The sequence below is a fragment of the Mastomys coucha genome, unplaced genomic scaffold (assembly GCF_008632895.1).
Source record: "Mastomys coucha isolate ucsf_1 unplaced genomic scaffold, UCSF_Mcou_1 pScaffold7, whole genome shotgun sequence".
Lineage (NCBI taxonomy): Eukaryota > Metazoa > Chordata > Mammalia > Rodentia > Muridae > Mastomys > Mastomys coucha.
Genome location: NW_022196913.1, coordinates 79628576 through 79643849, shown reverse-complemented (window position 1 = coordinate 79643849; position 15274 = coordinate 79628576). Strand labels below are relative to the sequence as shown.

The 15274-nt window shown below is 37.3% G+C and overlaps 1 protein-coding gene and 1 non-coding gene across 3 annotated transcripts in view; one reads left to right on the top strand and one right to left on the bottom strand.

Moving 5' to 3' along the window:
• Zfpm2 (zinc finger protein, FOG family member 2) overlaps positions 1 to 15274 on the bottom strand; it is a 433065-nt gene that overhangs the window by 318342 nt on the left and 99449 nt on the right. The window lies entirely within an intron of this gene.
• LOC116082825 lies at positions 119 to 225 on the top strand. Its single transcript, XR_004115456.1, has one exon. It is a non-coding gene; the product is annotated as a U6 spliceosomal RNA (small nuclear RNA).

The following is a 15274-nucleotide window of genomic DNA, read 5'->3' as shown; positions in this document are numbered from 1 at the left end:
ACATATTCAATACTGTCTAATTCACTGGCAGAAATGTCCATGAGTAATTATTTGATAACTCTTGTAGCTTAAAGAAAAAAAAACTACCAATATTTGTCAATAAATAAAGCTAAGTACTGTGCTGGCTTCGGCAACACATATACTAAAATTGGAACGATACAGAGATGATTAGCATGGCCCTTGCACAAGGATGACATGCAAATTCGTGAAGCATTACATATTTTAAAAAAATAAAAAAAAAACTAAGTACTATAAGCAGTAAAGAATATAGCACATATATCTTAATTTAAAGTTATTATTATATATAAAAAATCAGATAGAAATGTATAGTTTTTCCGAATACCTTGGATATAACAAACATAGTGACCTTATTTCCAAATTGTAATTATATAGGCATAACATGGCAAGAAAAATTAAATGTTTTAGAGTAAGGTGTATTCCTGATTTGATTTGGGTTTAAATTATTGGAAGATTTTTATACTTCCCTATTATGTTTCTAAAACTTGGTGATTTTTCTCTCAGATGATTAGCATGTGATATAAACTGGTGACTCTACTCATGAAAACAGACAATGTGGTGAGGTTAAACTTATGCTTGGATATCCATAATGTCATGCCTTCACATGAAGAGCAAAAACATGCAAACAAACAAAAAAAAGAGCATGTCTTGAGTCAGACTTGAGAGGCAGTGAGACAGAAAACATTATCAGTTCAACTTCATTTGAAAAGAAAACCTCTGTAGTTTCAGTACCTTACTTTTAGAATTAATAATATAATACCAAGAAGGGCAGCACCAAAACAAAAACATATATTGAAATCATGCCTACTATATTTTGAACCTAACAATTGTAACATTTAAGTTTAAATAGCGTGTCCATCTATCATTATTTGAAGTGTTCTGTGGTCACGTTCTATTGATTCATTCGGATCTCTAACTGAACATGAACATCTATACAAAATAGGAAAGTGTACACTAGCTTGTCATTTTAAAAATGATATATAAGATATACATTGTAGGAAACCATTAGTATATTGACAGTAATGTGAAGTTTCTACGAGCTCTGTTCCCTAAACAGCATAGGCTTCGCCTTTTAATTTTCCTGCCTGTATCTTCACAAAATGAATTAATTCCCTACCGGAATTATGGATGCCATCAAGGAGAGTACAGCCACACATGAAAGTGTGAGACAAGGTCAAAGTGACAGAAGAAATGTACAAAAGCTCAATAATAAAAACAGTGATCCAATCTTCTGTGCTCTACTTCCAGGTTGCACGTAAGACCATAAACACGCCAACCAAATATCCTCAGGAGATCAAAGGGGCCTGCTCTGGTCTCAGTTCTCAGGATCTGAGAAGGTTGATTTCCAGTCTACATATTCAAGTAGACTTGATGACCTACAAATACTGATAGCCTTGAACTAACCCAGCTCTCAGCCAACCAGCCTGGCGGCCTGCCTGTTCCCCACCCCCTTCAAGCCACCTCCAACTTACTCTAATATGGACAAAAAGAGATATAGTTTAGAAAGCAGGAGGCTCACACCATTTGCCTGGATAGATCAGATGCAGGCCATTCCTTTTATTTGATTTCCAGTAATGATTGCCCACATGTGAATAAACATTGAACTAATGCCATATGTGAGCAGGTTGGTGTAACGAGAATCCTGTTGGCTAGGACAGAGAAACTTAGAAGCTTCCACAAGCTGGATCTTTTCCACGTGATCTTTCTTGTTGGACTCAACAAATTTTCCTCTCTTTCCCCCTGTACTTTGGGCCATCTGGCCACTCACTTCTGGTTTCTGGTTGAGAACAGCCAGTGGAAGCAACAACAGCAGATTAGAGGACAGAGTGCAGAAGGAGAGAAAGGCCAGGTGCTTATCCTGCTAAAACCTCCTTTTCCTCGATGGTCTCTCATGGCTTGAAGATACCAGTATTAGCTCCTGTTCAGTATTCCCCCGCAGATCCAATGCCCCCGTATCAGCACCCGTTCCAGTGCCTCTTGGGAGAGAAGAGTGGTTGTAAGTGCTTGGATGCTCTCTACGCCTTACAAGGACTAAGTCACTAGAGCAATGCCTTTTACCCTACCGACATTGTGTTGTCCACAGAGAATATAAACGGTGGGCCCCTACACATCATTTCTGAAGTAGTGTAAATCAGAGTCAAATGGACAAAGACTTGTACCCATTATGATGTGGGATTTCACAATGTTACAAAAGCACCTGGCCATGTCAACTAATATGTAGGCCCACAGAAATTTCCTGGAGAAAAGGACAGGTAAACCTTCTAACATTGGGGGGCATTGTCTCATCTGGCTTTGAACTCTGTGGAGTTTTTTTGTGTCCTTACATCCATGATTAGAACAAGTTTCATACTGAAACTAGGAGCTGTCTTCTCAAAGCATGCCACAGAAGGAGAAGTAAGCATAATACTGGAGGGAAATGTAAGTTTTACATTGGCAAAGTCTAAGCTAGAACATTTAGTGATGTAAGAGTGGATTCAGACATGATTGAAGATTCTGAGAAGAAGTTTTAGAGCTCTTTGTTGTCCTTGATTTTTAAGTGAAAGAAGCCATGTACTTATTCAACATAAGACAAACTTATCCCGATCATTTCAGCAGTGTCTAGTAGGTAAAGAAATGGGAGGATGACAGAAGATGTCAGCAGGCATTTGTTGTAAATGTTATAAAACTGCTCCAAGTGAAAACATTTTAATTGAACTGATTAAGGGCTAGAGTGAGTTTATAATTTCAAGTAGCCAATGGCTCTCATTAAATGTCATTTAACTGCCAAATCAAAACTGTAATTCTTCCATTTAGTGTGCTCCCACATTTGGAGCAGTGTTACATATTGATAACTTTGGTTTGTGAGAATTGATTTGTTTCACTATATAGCACATAATATTTGAACAAGTAAATAGAGTATTTAGAGAGCCATTGTAGAAATATCTAATTAAACACAATTAAAAACATTCCCCTTTGTATCCCATTTAAGAAGCCAGGTAAGTATACTACATATTTAATTACCAAAAGCAAATCCAAGATGGTATAATAGATTAAAACATCAAAGGTTTAATCTTAATTATTTACTTGTATCTTCTAAAAATAAGGAATAAAAAAATGAGAAAATAGCTATGAGTCCTGCTTGAGATAGTGCATATGAATGCAGAAAGTAAAATAGTGCAGCATTTATTTTATATTGACTTCCATATCTTCTATGAGCCAAATGTTGAAATTATAAACATGAGTAAGGTGCAAATCTTATCAGAAGGTCAGGTTCTATACTGGACCTCAACAGGGCCGCCACACCGAGAGTCCTGCTCTTCACTGGGTACTTTTCAACAAGTTTTATTAACACGGTCTTATCAGCTAGGCATCAATATCCTGATCCTTCAGAAAAATGAACCAAGAGATAGATACGTGTGAGGATTCCCAGAGACAAAAAGAGCATCAGACACAAGATGTGATTCCATGACTTTCTGATGCAAAAGATCAGACTTCAACATGTAAGAATGTAATCTTGGGTTGCCGCTGGGAAGTAGAGATTTTGCTTAACACAGATGGGGCCATGGGTCGGATCTCTACCACCAAAGAGCAGCGACAAAGGACACAGCAGACATCATCTACATGGAAAGCCACAAAGCCTGCAAGATATGGTCGAAGAGCCCCTTTCTCTTCATCCCATTAAGTTCCCGTTTCTTCATTATGCTTATACACTAAGATGGAAGGTTTAATGGACTTAATCTTTTTAATCACTACTCTTAAAGGTTTCCTATTTTACTTAGCACTTAATAAAACCAACTACACATAGATGCTTGATCAATAACCATTGCTCACTGACCAGTTGGGAAATTAGATTTTTGTCTCATTCTTTTTGCCATAACCTACTGCAATATCATTACATTTGCTAATTAATTGCTTTCAGCACATTATTTCTATTTAATAACTAAAATATGTCACATTTTTCAACTTTTGGACCTTTCATCATCTAACTTTATCTCAGGAAACTAGTTCTCATTTTTATGGTAATGTTTTTTACCTAATTCATTTTTAATCTTTTTACTAATGAAAAATGAAATGATTAAAAATAATTTAATCAAATATGAAATCTCTGAAGTATTCTTAAGAAACACCATTTTTCACTAATAATAGACACTTGCTTCTTGCCTCTCAGTATTTTATTCTCATAGAAAATTTATAAATAGAACTTTATTTTGATATTAACCCAACTCCAGCTTCTTCTTGGTTTGAATGGAGCTCACCTCACTGGCTTTCTTTTGCTCAGTCCATTTTGACTCTCTTGTGTTTGAAATCGGGGCTATGGAGTGGCTTAGGACAAATGTCATGAATAATTACTAGCCAAGATAATAATGACAAGTTTGCTAATACACTGCTCCAAAAGCCTTAGCAGTGGGGAAAGGAGAGGAGCAGAGAGAAAAGGATGTCAGAAGAGAGTGGCAGAGCTGGGCACGCATGTGGCACCCTCTAATTTATGCTCTGAATTCTTTATTCACATGCATATGAATAGACAGTTCAGAATATTTTCAGCAAAGCACAAACACACTTAATGTGAGAACTGAAACGAGTAAGTCATAAAAGAAAGAAACTGAATAAATGCCAAGCAGTAACAAAAATCTGTAATATTTCTGAAATTATGACTGTGGAGTTAATGGTTTTCTCCTGCAAGATTAAATGCTTTTGTTGCTCTCTTAAAAGATATAAGTGCGTTTAGAGCCCTTCCATTTTTCTTAGTCTAGTTTTCAAAATCAATGTGAGCCCTATGGGGAAAAATTGAAGGTGTTATTGAGCAATATAATGCACAACACAAATGACTCGAGGAAATGCACTAAAACAGTCTTTGAAAAGCAGGACACGGTGCCTTGAAACACCGTATTCGGTATTGTTGACAAGGTGGTTAAGGCAGTGGCTTTCTTAGCCAAGCAAAAAATAATAATTTCAAAAATGCAAACAAACACCTTTTCACTCAAAGTTAAACACTGCTGTCAGAATTAAAGATTTGCCGTGTCCTGAGACAGTCACTTTCTCAGCACAAAACGGCAGCAGTTGTTTGAAAGTAGTCATGTAAGCAGACAGCCTTTCTGCTCTTTTAATCCATGTACTTCCTGTCGATATCAACCTCATAGAAATTCTGTACAATATAACTATTGAACTTTCTTGACTAGGAGTATTACTGGAGCAGTTAGTCATCCCTATAATGTACTTTACAATCAGCTAAATCATCAAAGTATTTTTTAACAATGAGCAGTTCAGAAGTGACAGATCTACTTTCTTGTTCACAACTGCTTATCAGAGAAGAGAGACCACGTATGTTTTCCAGGTGCTTCCTATAGTTAGGATACCTTCACAGAAGCCGCTTGTGAAAGATAAGGTCATAAAAGAGATGAAAGATGTGCGAGCCTCATACACTTATGGTTTTATCATCAGACAAGATAGCTTTGGTTAAAGGACCGGAGGAGTCAAAAACACAAAGCTACAGTTCACACTGAAGGACGAGGACGTTAAAGTTTAACACTGAGTGTGCCCTTGCACTGTCTGACAGTGACATGATTTAGCTAGAAATACTTGTTTAGTTCCAGATTATTCAAGAAAAAAAAAATCAAGTAATAGTAAGACTTCGTTGCCAAACTATAGTCATACATGTGCATAGAGAAAATAAAGGAGAGAAACAATACCCAGGTTATAACAATGAAGGGAAACTCTAAACATGTATGCTATTTGAAAATAATAATCTAGTACATATGTGGTAGCCATCATGGCACCTGGCTCAGGTTCCCTTCTTCCTTTGTATGAAATACAGTGTCTAGTTATGTTCAAGGCATTTTCACACAAGTATTTTCAAATATACGAGTTATCCCCTTGCCCCTTTACTTGTGTTGTCCACATTTAATATTTCATTATCTTGAAAATCATTTTCAGACTCCAGAATATAAAAAAAATACGCAAAAATGATATAATGCATATTATTACCTGGTTATAATTTTTAGATCCCAATGAAAATATCCTGAAATTATAACAATAGTCTAGGGTAAATATATTAAGAAAAAAAGCTAAATGTCTATAGCCAGTGTACAGCTACTATAGCTTTAAATATCTTATTATAGCTGCACGATTAACATTTTGATGATTTAAGCAGAAATAGTGATTTGTAGTCCTTCTAGAGAAGTGGTTCTCAACATGAGGGTCATGATCCTTTTGGGGGTTGAATGACCTTTCACAGCGGTTACCTAACACCATTCATAAAACACAATTCTTCACATTTTGATTCACAACAGTAGAAAATTACAGTTATGAAGTAACAATGAAAATACTTTCTTGATCGGAGGTGACCACAACATGAGGAACTGTATTAGAAGGTTACAGCATTAAGAAGGTTGAGAACCACTGCCCTAGAGTATCCATACTTACTTCAGCCATCAGGGTTATCTCACAGGTGAAAGGGTTTCTCTAAACATCCAACTTAACTAAGGATTTCAAGCATAAGAGAAATTTCCAAGAGGGAGAAAGTAAACCACTGTACCAAGGAAACATCACTGGATAATCTTTATTCCTCATTACTTCCCTGACTAAGCACTAGAAAAAATTAAATAAATAACCAAGTGTGGAGGGAAGGATTTACTTAATACTTTAAGATTAACTTACTTTTACTGTACATGTATGGTTATTTCACCTATATGGGTGAACGCATACCACAGAGGATTGTGAGACAGCCACTGGTGCTGGGAACTGAATTTGTATTTTCTGCAAGCATAGTAAGTGTGATAACCACCAAGTCATCTCTCCAACCCTGAGAAATCAAACTGTTTCTCAAATAAATATATTTCAAATATTATACTTAAATAATTTATATTGGTTTTCCCTTCTAACCACCAAAACAAAATTCTTATGACAACTAGTATCAATTTTTTTTCAGAGATTCTATATAAATGAGACATTTCTTGTTCCAAGAAGCAGTGTTTATTGTACAGTCATGTGTCCTGGAGTTCACATCTCAGGACAGAGACATAGCAAGACACACATCCCACAAGATCCCATAATTCTTAGTCTAAGGAAAGAGTGAAAATTGCAGATACACATGCATAGGCACACATACTAACACATATGTGCATGTGTGTATATTCACAGGGACATAAAAATGTTACAATTTTTAAAAAATTAGGGGATATTATTTATTTATGCCAATATGCCTAGTTTGTTCCTGTTGGTAATATTTTGAAAATGTATTTATTTTATATGTGAATACACTGTTGCTGCCTTCAGACACACCAAAAGAAGGCATCAGATCCCATTACAGATGGTTGGGAGCTACCATGTTGTTGCTGCGAATTGAACTCAGGACCTCTAGAAGGGCAGTCAGTGCTCTTAAGCACTAAGCCATCTCTCTACTTCCTGTTGCTATTTTTTAAGTATCGTTCATCACTATCTTATGGATACACTGAGGTTGACACGTATTTTTTATTTTCTTTGATTTTTTTCATTTATCTTATTTTTTTTATTGTTGTGTATGTACATGTGTGTACGTGTATACATGCATATGAGAGTGTAGATGTCAAAGAACAAATTTGAGGAGTGGTTCTTTCCTTCTACCTCAGAGGTTCTGAGGATCGGTGTGTACACCTGTGTGGGCCTGTGTGGATGACAGTGGGCCTGTGTGGATGACAGTGAACCTGTGGAGGTCAGAGGCCAACTGAGAGAAAATGGTCCTCTCCTTCCGCTAGGTAGGCTCTGGGGATCACACTTGGGTCTCCAGGCTTGTCAGCATGAATCTGTACCTACTGTTCCATCTAACTGGTCTTTCTTTTTTTATTTATCTTTTTTTTTCATTTTTTGTAGTTTTTTTTATTAGATATTTCCTTTATTTGCATTTCAAATGTTATCCACTTTCCTGGTTTCCTCTGGAAAAAAAAAACCTATTCCCTGACCCCCACCCCACCAACCCACCCTCTCCTGCTTCCTGGCCCTGGCATTCCCCTACACTGGGGCATAGAGCCTTCACAGGGTCAAGGGCCTCTCCTCCCATTGATGACCTACTAGGCCATCCTCTGCTACATATGCAGCTGGAGCCATTAGTCCCACCTGTGTACTCATTGGTTGGTGGTTTAGTCCCTGGAAGTTCTTGGGGTACTGGTTAGTTTATATTGTTGTTCCACCTATGCAGCTGCAAACCCCTTCAGCTCCTTGGGTCCTTTCTCTACCTCCTTCATTGGGGACCCTGTGCTCAGTCCAATTGATGGCTATGAGCCTCCACTTCTTTATTTTTTCCAAGCTCCTTTGAATCTTGATTTCTTTTTTTTGTTTAAATTAGATATTTTTTTTTATTTACATTTCAAATGATATATCCTTTCCTGGTTTCCTCCAGAAAAAAACAAAAGACAAAATCAAAAAAAACCAAACTTGTTCCCTCCCTCCTCCCCCCTGCTCACCAACCTACCCAACCCACCCTCTCCCACTTCCTGGCCCTAGCATTCCCCTACACTGGGGCATAGAGCCTTCACAGGGCCAAGGGCCTCTCCTCCCATTGATGACCAACTAGGCCATCCTCTGCTACATATGCAGCTGGAGCCACGAGTCCCACCATGTGTAATTAGCATTTACTCTTTCAGATTTCCAGTTATGTATCTCCCTCTCCTATCTCTCCTTGTTCATTTTCTGGTCCTTAAGCTTATCATCATTCATTGTGCTCCCTGAGACTTCTGACCCTCGTCTTTGTCTCTGGAATCAATGATAAAACAGTCTCCATTGCTCTCTGTACATAGACCAGGCTCTTGACACCCCATTCTCTTCCTGAAGCCTGGAAGTCAATTCCTTCCTTACTACTTATGCCTACACAGCATTTGATACGAGCTCTGATGCTACATTCTTAAAGACATCTCCTCTAATGTCCTCCCTAGGTCAGAGTACCTTTTAGCATCATGCTAGTAATGTCTGCTCCTAGAGTTCACACTCACCTTTTGTATCCACAGCATGTCTTACAATGGCTGAGGCAGCCAGCATTCAATAGAAAATCCATCAGACCTGGAGGCATGAATTCTGAGTGTACTACCACTGTGCTGGCTTGTTTTACATTAATGTGCATTCTCTTCATTCTCTCCCTCTCTCTATTCCTCTCCCTTTCCCCTCCCCCCTCCCTCCTCTTTCTCTGTGTGTCTGTCAGTGTGTGTGTGTGTGTGTGTGTGTGTGTGTGTGTGTGTGTGTATGTGTGTGTGTATGGATGTGTGTACCACAGCATGTATGCTGCAATCAGAGAGCAACTTGTAGGTGTTAGTTTTCTTGTTCTATCCTGTGTGTTCCTGAGATCTAACCCAAGTGTTCAAGCATGGTGGTGAGCATTCTCATCTCCCAAGCCATTTGTCTGGTATTGTGTTTTGAGTCATTCATTTTTTCCAAAAATCAAACAAATTAATCAAACTATGCATTTTCCATAAGCTCTCAGCAATAAGAAAAAGTAGATCTGGACATGCCGTCACCATAAATAAATAAATAAATAAATAAATAAATAAATTTCCTAATGTCTTATTAAGGACCACTTACAAAACTCAGTCTGGACCTTGGGGTAAGCTGAGTCATTCTGTGGCTGTTTCCAATAGTCTATTTTTACAATGAATCCTGGGCCTAATGAAGTTTGTGTTTCATTTGGGAAAATGTGTTTCTAAAAAAATATATATATATCCCAGGTCATGTCAGATTTATGTTCTCTTAGATTCACATCGAGCTTTCAACTCCAGAGATTGTCTGAAATATGTTATCACAAGGTCCGTTCAGGCTCTGTTAAGGCTGAGTCCTCCCACATCCCCTCCTGCCTCAGTGCCAGAGGGAAAACCTTGGCTGCTGCTGATAACACCAGGGAAACACAGACAGTACCCACAACATCTTCCAGATATTCAGAAACATGGGGGAACTTTCTCCTCCCCACACTACTTTAAAATCTGGCCGTTTCCTGACTCTCCCTAGATTCTTTGGACTCTATTCAAATTGGATAGATTTGGGATTTAGGTATTGACTTTAAATATAAATTTGAAGAATTTTATTGAAACTTAAAGCCAAGCTTACCCTTCTTGCCCACTGTTGACTTCTGTGAGTTTACTCCATTGACCTGGGCTGTGAACAGGTTGATTTGGACCTGTGAGACCTAACAATGTGGGTGCCACTCACTAAGAACATAAATTCACAATTATTTGAAGATAGCAGCTTGGGACAACTGAAGCTAAAGCTTTGCAACTCTGAGGAAACAGGCCTTCAGATGCTAAGTGAGGGCAGGAACTCCCTTTGTGATTAAATTTGCAGTTCTTTCCAGGGTGCTGAGGAATTTGGGCAACATTGTCAAAGCAGCAGGGAATCCTGAAGCAATCACCCACATTTATTTAAATTATTCGAATTTCAGATTTGTTTAGCACTATTTTGGACTGTTCAGGGTCTATTATTTGATATAAAACTAATTAAACAAGTGTAAGTTTAACTACAATGGGGAATGAGTACATGTATTATCTGTTTGGTCATGTGAAATATGAACAGAACATGCATAATACATAATTTTCGAAATGTATTTTCATTAGTGTTCTGATATTTGGGGGGGTCACCTTAAATGCCTCAACACAACTATTTTTACTGTTGAGAAAGCATTTCATTCTTTCTAAAATGGATTTTTCTTATAATCTAAACTATTTCTTGCTGTAGAATTATTGTTTCTTACTAAGAATGACTTAAAAAGGGAGCAAAGACTTGAATTAGCACACTTTTAAGGGCTGCTGTGGAAAGTGCAGAGGAAACTTCCTGAAACCTCTGAGCATGACCCTATTGAGTACTTCTAGTAATAGAAGATCCAGAGCCTGACCTGACCATCTTCTGTAACCAAGCAAAGCATCCAGTGATGAGACTGGGACAACAGCTCAGCCAGAAAACTATCAAGTTATTACCTGTTCAGCCTGCAAGATGAGTTGGGTCAATAGTGGCTCAGGTCTTGTGGGAGTGGCCAACCAATGACTAATCATATTGAGGCCCACAACAGAAGAAAGAGCCCATAGCCCACGTTGTCTGGATGGCCATGAATCTGAAGATGGATGGTATAGAAACCTATTGTAGAACAAAAGAGTACTGGCCAAAAGAAAAAAAAAGGCAAGAATCAATGAAATGATTCTTTATGATACTCAGCTGTACTCATATAATCATAGACAGGTGTCATGCTCAATCACCACCAGAGAGATTTCCTCCAGCAGCTGATGGGGATAGAGACCCACAGTCAAATATTAGGCATGGCTTGAGGGGGAAGAAGGATTGTTTGAGATAGAGGGGTTGAGGACATGAGGAGAACACTACCCACAGAATCAATTGAGCAGAGATCATAGCACCTCGCAGAGACTAAAGTGGCAATCTCAGAGTACACATGGGTCCTCTACATACCCATTGTGATTTTTAGAGTGGAGTTTCTTATGTGACTCCTAACATGGAAATATGGGAGACTCAGACTCTTTTACCTACTCTTGGGACCCTTTCCCTTCTACTGTGTTGCTTGGTCCAGCCTGATATGAGGAGTTGTACCTAGTTTGATTGCATCTTGTTATGCCACATTTGGCTAATAATCCCCGGAGGCCTGTTCTTTCCTACGGATAAATAGGAGAGGAGTTGGTAAGGAGGAGAAGGGAGGTACAGGGTGGAGCTGGCAGAGGTAGATGGAAGAAAGGCTGCCATCGGGGTGTATTTCATAGTAGAAAAATGAATAGAAAGAAAAAAATAGTGACTATGTACTGGTTTTATCCACAGTTGTCAGCTCCCATGACAGCACAGGAAAGCACAGGAAAGTCTAAAGCAGGCAGATGGAGGCTGAGTAACATCCCATCATTAACCCAGGCTTCTCACTGTGCCCACACACTGTGTGTGTTCCTTCATTTTAGTTAAGCATTCTAAGAGACAAAAATATTCTTCATATAGCCCTTCTTCTGACTCTAAACTATGCATTAAGGCCATCTACATACAATAATGCTCACATATTAAAACCAAGTAATATAGATTTTTCAGTGTTGGTTAGCTAGTTTGGAGTGTAATTTCCATAGATAAAAAACCTAAAAGTTCGTCCAAGACTCCCAAGTAGAGAGCCATATGTTAATTCCAGTCAGTGCAACAATAGAAATGGCATCAAATCTCTTTGTCAAACCCTTGGAGGGATAGAGGATGGTCTTGTGTGTCTCAGCTGGTGATTTCTCCCTTGATAAATCGATGCCTTTAATCCTTAAAAAGATCTTCCCTTCTCACTGTCAGAAATATATAATCACAGGCTAGTGTCTGTGCATTTCTGCTTTCCATCTCAGCTATGTGCATAAGACTTGGTAAGATACAGCCACTGTCAGGTTTCTGAAGAGTTCCTTGTCTAATCTTTCTACCCCTCCAGATCTTCGATATAGAACCTGTTAGAATGGATTGCTTGCTTTTCCAGTTCCTGTGTTTATCTCGCTTCCTCTCTCGCCATCTGCTGTACCGCATTTCCTTTAGAAGAGTGAAAAGTTTTCACAGTGCCCGGAGCTCTGCCTGCAAACAATGCCCTCTTCCTCTCTTCCTTCCTTCCTTTCCCGGTTTTTTACTTGGGTTTATTTTGTGTTAAGGTCAAACTGTTTTAAAAGAGTTCAATCTGCAAACATTTCCATTCGGCTGAAATTCCTATCCAAATAGATGTGATGGACTTGAAAACACCCTAGTCATTTATTACTGGCTTCAGACCAAGTACACACACTCCAGTATGTCTCTGTTTCTTTGGGTTGTCTTCAACAAGAGGACAAGGAGCAGACAGTAAGAAACTGTGGCCTATTCCATGTTACCATACAATGCCATACATACCATACCATAACAATTGATCACAAGGACTTTCAATATAGTGTACACATCATTGATATACCATCTCAAGGTACTAAAATATTGATAATTTTTTAAATTAAGCTTTCAAAGAGACACTAAATGATAGGAAAATTTTAAGTACATTTCTCGTTCATTTATTTAATCCTTGGTTTTTTGGTTCTTATAAAACTGCATACTTTTTTTTTTTTTACTGGTGGATATGTAAGGGTGGTGTTGTTTTGTTTGTTTCTTAGAAAGCCCATTTTAAAATATCATGTGATAGTAAGGTTTAGAATTCTTCAGACGTTTCTAGTTTCTTCTACAAGAATTAGTTAATAATACATCTTCTTTGCCCTCCTCATTTAGTGTGGTATTAACCTTTAGTAGTTTTGTGCTTTGACCAAAGTAACAAACCTACTAAAGTTAAACTGAAAATGACATCTACCCTGCATGACAGTGAGCTGATTTAAAAATGGTATATAGGTAACAAACTTCCTGACTTTCGAGGACAAACAGAAAATGGAGGTTGTTATTACCATTATTATAATTACTATAATTGGTACATAGTCTCAATACTGATCTGTCTAATCACAAAGAGAGAAGTGCTGAGGCAGCAATCTGCATTCATCAGCAGCATTTATTGTTACTGTGCATCTAGCTATTTTTATTTGACCTTTTAAGAACAACAAAAAAAGTGACTGACTTTATTACTATAATTAAATTCATCATATCACAGCTTTCTCCATTTCCCTCTCCACTTTCTATGTTTAGGGCTACCAGAGATAAAGATTATCCCATCAGGTAATGGATGGGCAAATGCCTAATGCTGCCTGTTGCTTCTCCAATGATAACAAAAACACTGATAGAATTTTACATACTAACAAGAAAATGCAAATTTTTATGTGAGAAGATTAAGAGCTTTGAAAACCTATTTGATTTAAATTTACTAAATGGTAGGGCAGAACCAGAAAACTCTTTGGAAATCACTTGGGATGCTAAAAGATATAGAATAGAGGAGTCACTGCTATTTCCAAGAAATGTTTCCTACAGTGTGAACATTTTCTCTTAAGCCCTAAATGTAATCAACAGTTAACATGCAGGGTTGTGAACCAACTTAATGCGTATGGTTATAGTAAATTGGCTACCCAGGCGTTACCAAAGCTATTCATACTTATAAATTTTTTTTGAAGTAGAAAAATAAAATGTTAATGGATATAAATGCTAGGCAAACATGAGGGTGCTACACAAATACAAATGAAAGCAAATAACACTGAGATAAACAAACTTTAAACATAACCACAATTTGATTAAAAATGCTTTCTTAAGAAACACTGAATCTTCCTTCAACCCAAAGCATCACCAAGAAAACGAAGAAACTAAAATGGGCTTACAGAAAAGAAGTTCTCTTTTATATTATTCAGCTAAATGTAATGATTAATTAACTCAATATCAAGATTAAAACTGAAAGAGCTAATCAATAATAAATAAATAAAATATCAGGACACGATTAAATAGATTTTTCTTCTTCATATGACTTTTAACATTCAGAACAAACAACAAATCTAAATAAACCTTCCAAGTCAAAAAACCTCCTTGCACTTTCAAAAACCTTACATTTTAAAACAGTGAATGTGTTTTCTAAATTATAATAAAGTGGTCTTCATGGTATTTTCATTCCTGCTTACTTAAAATAAGGATGTCATTGAAAAGGAGCAAATCCCTCCTAAGCCATATGTGTTTAGTTGGACAAAAAGAAAGATACTTTATTATAACATGAGAGTATATCAGAAATTATAACACATGAATATTGATCATATTTTACCAAATTTGAATTGTTTTGCAAAACAATATTAGAAGATTGCACATGTACAATTCTGACATCTATTTCACAGGAAGAAAATGCACCAGGGTTGTCATATGCAACAAAACAAAACAAAAATCCTAGGTTATGCTATCATACATGACTCCTATAAACACAATAGTGTGAGACATTTCATACAATGGGTAAAATCAATCATTTTTCACTTAGTTGAAATTTTTGCCTTGAGCTAGAGGATGACGTGAGGTAAGTAGACAAAGCTTTATCTGGCCCTTATATTTAGAAAAAAAATTAAAAAACAAAACAAACAAAAACCTTACTAATTCATCTGGCTTTGTCCAACAAAATACCAATTCCATCAACAACAACAACAAACAAAAAAAAAACAAAAGCAAAACCAAAAACCCCTGCCCTTGTTTTCTCTCCTTAAGTATGGGGTTGTTGAAATGCTCCCTTGTCTTCCCAATAATATTCTTTTCAAACATTTTGCCCAATTCCAAGTAAAAACCATGATTTGGGAATGTCTAAAACAGCTACAAAGAATGACATCAGAATGTCACAGGTGTGCTGTTTATCAGGAGATGAAAACACAAGGAGACATTTCTATTTCTTCTTCCCTAAAAA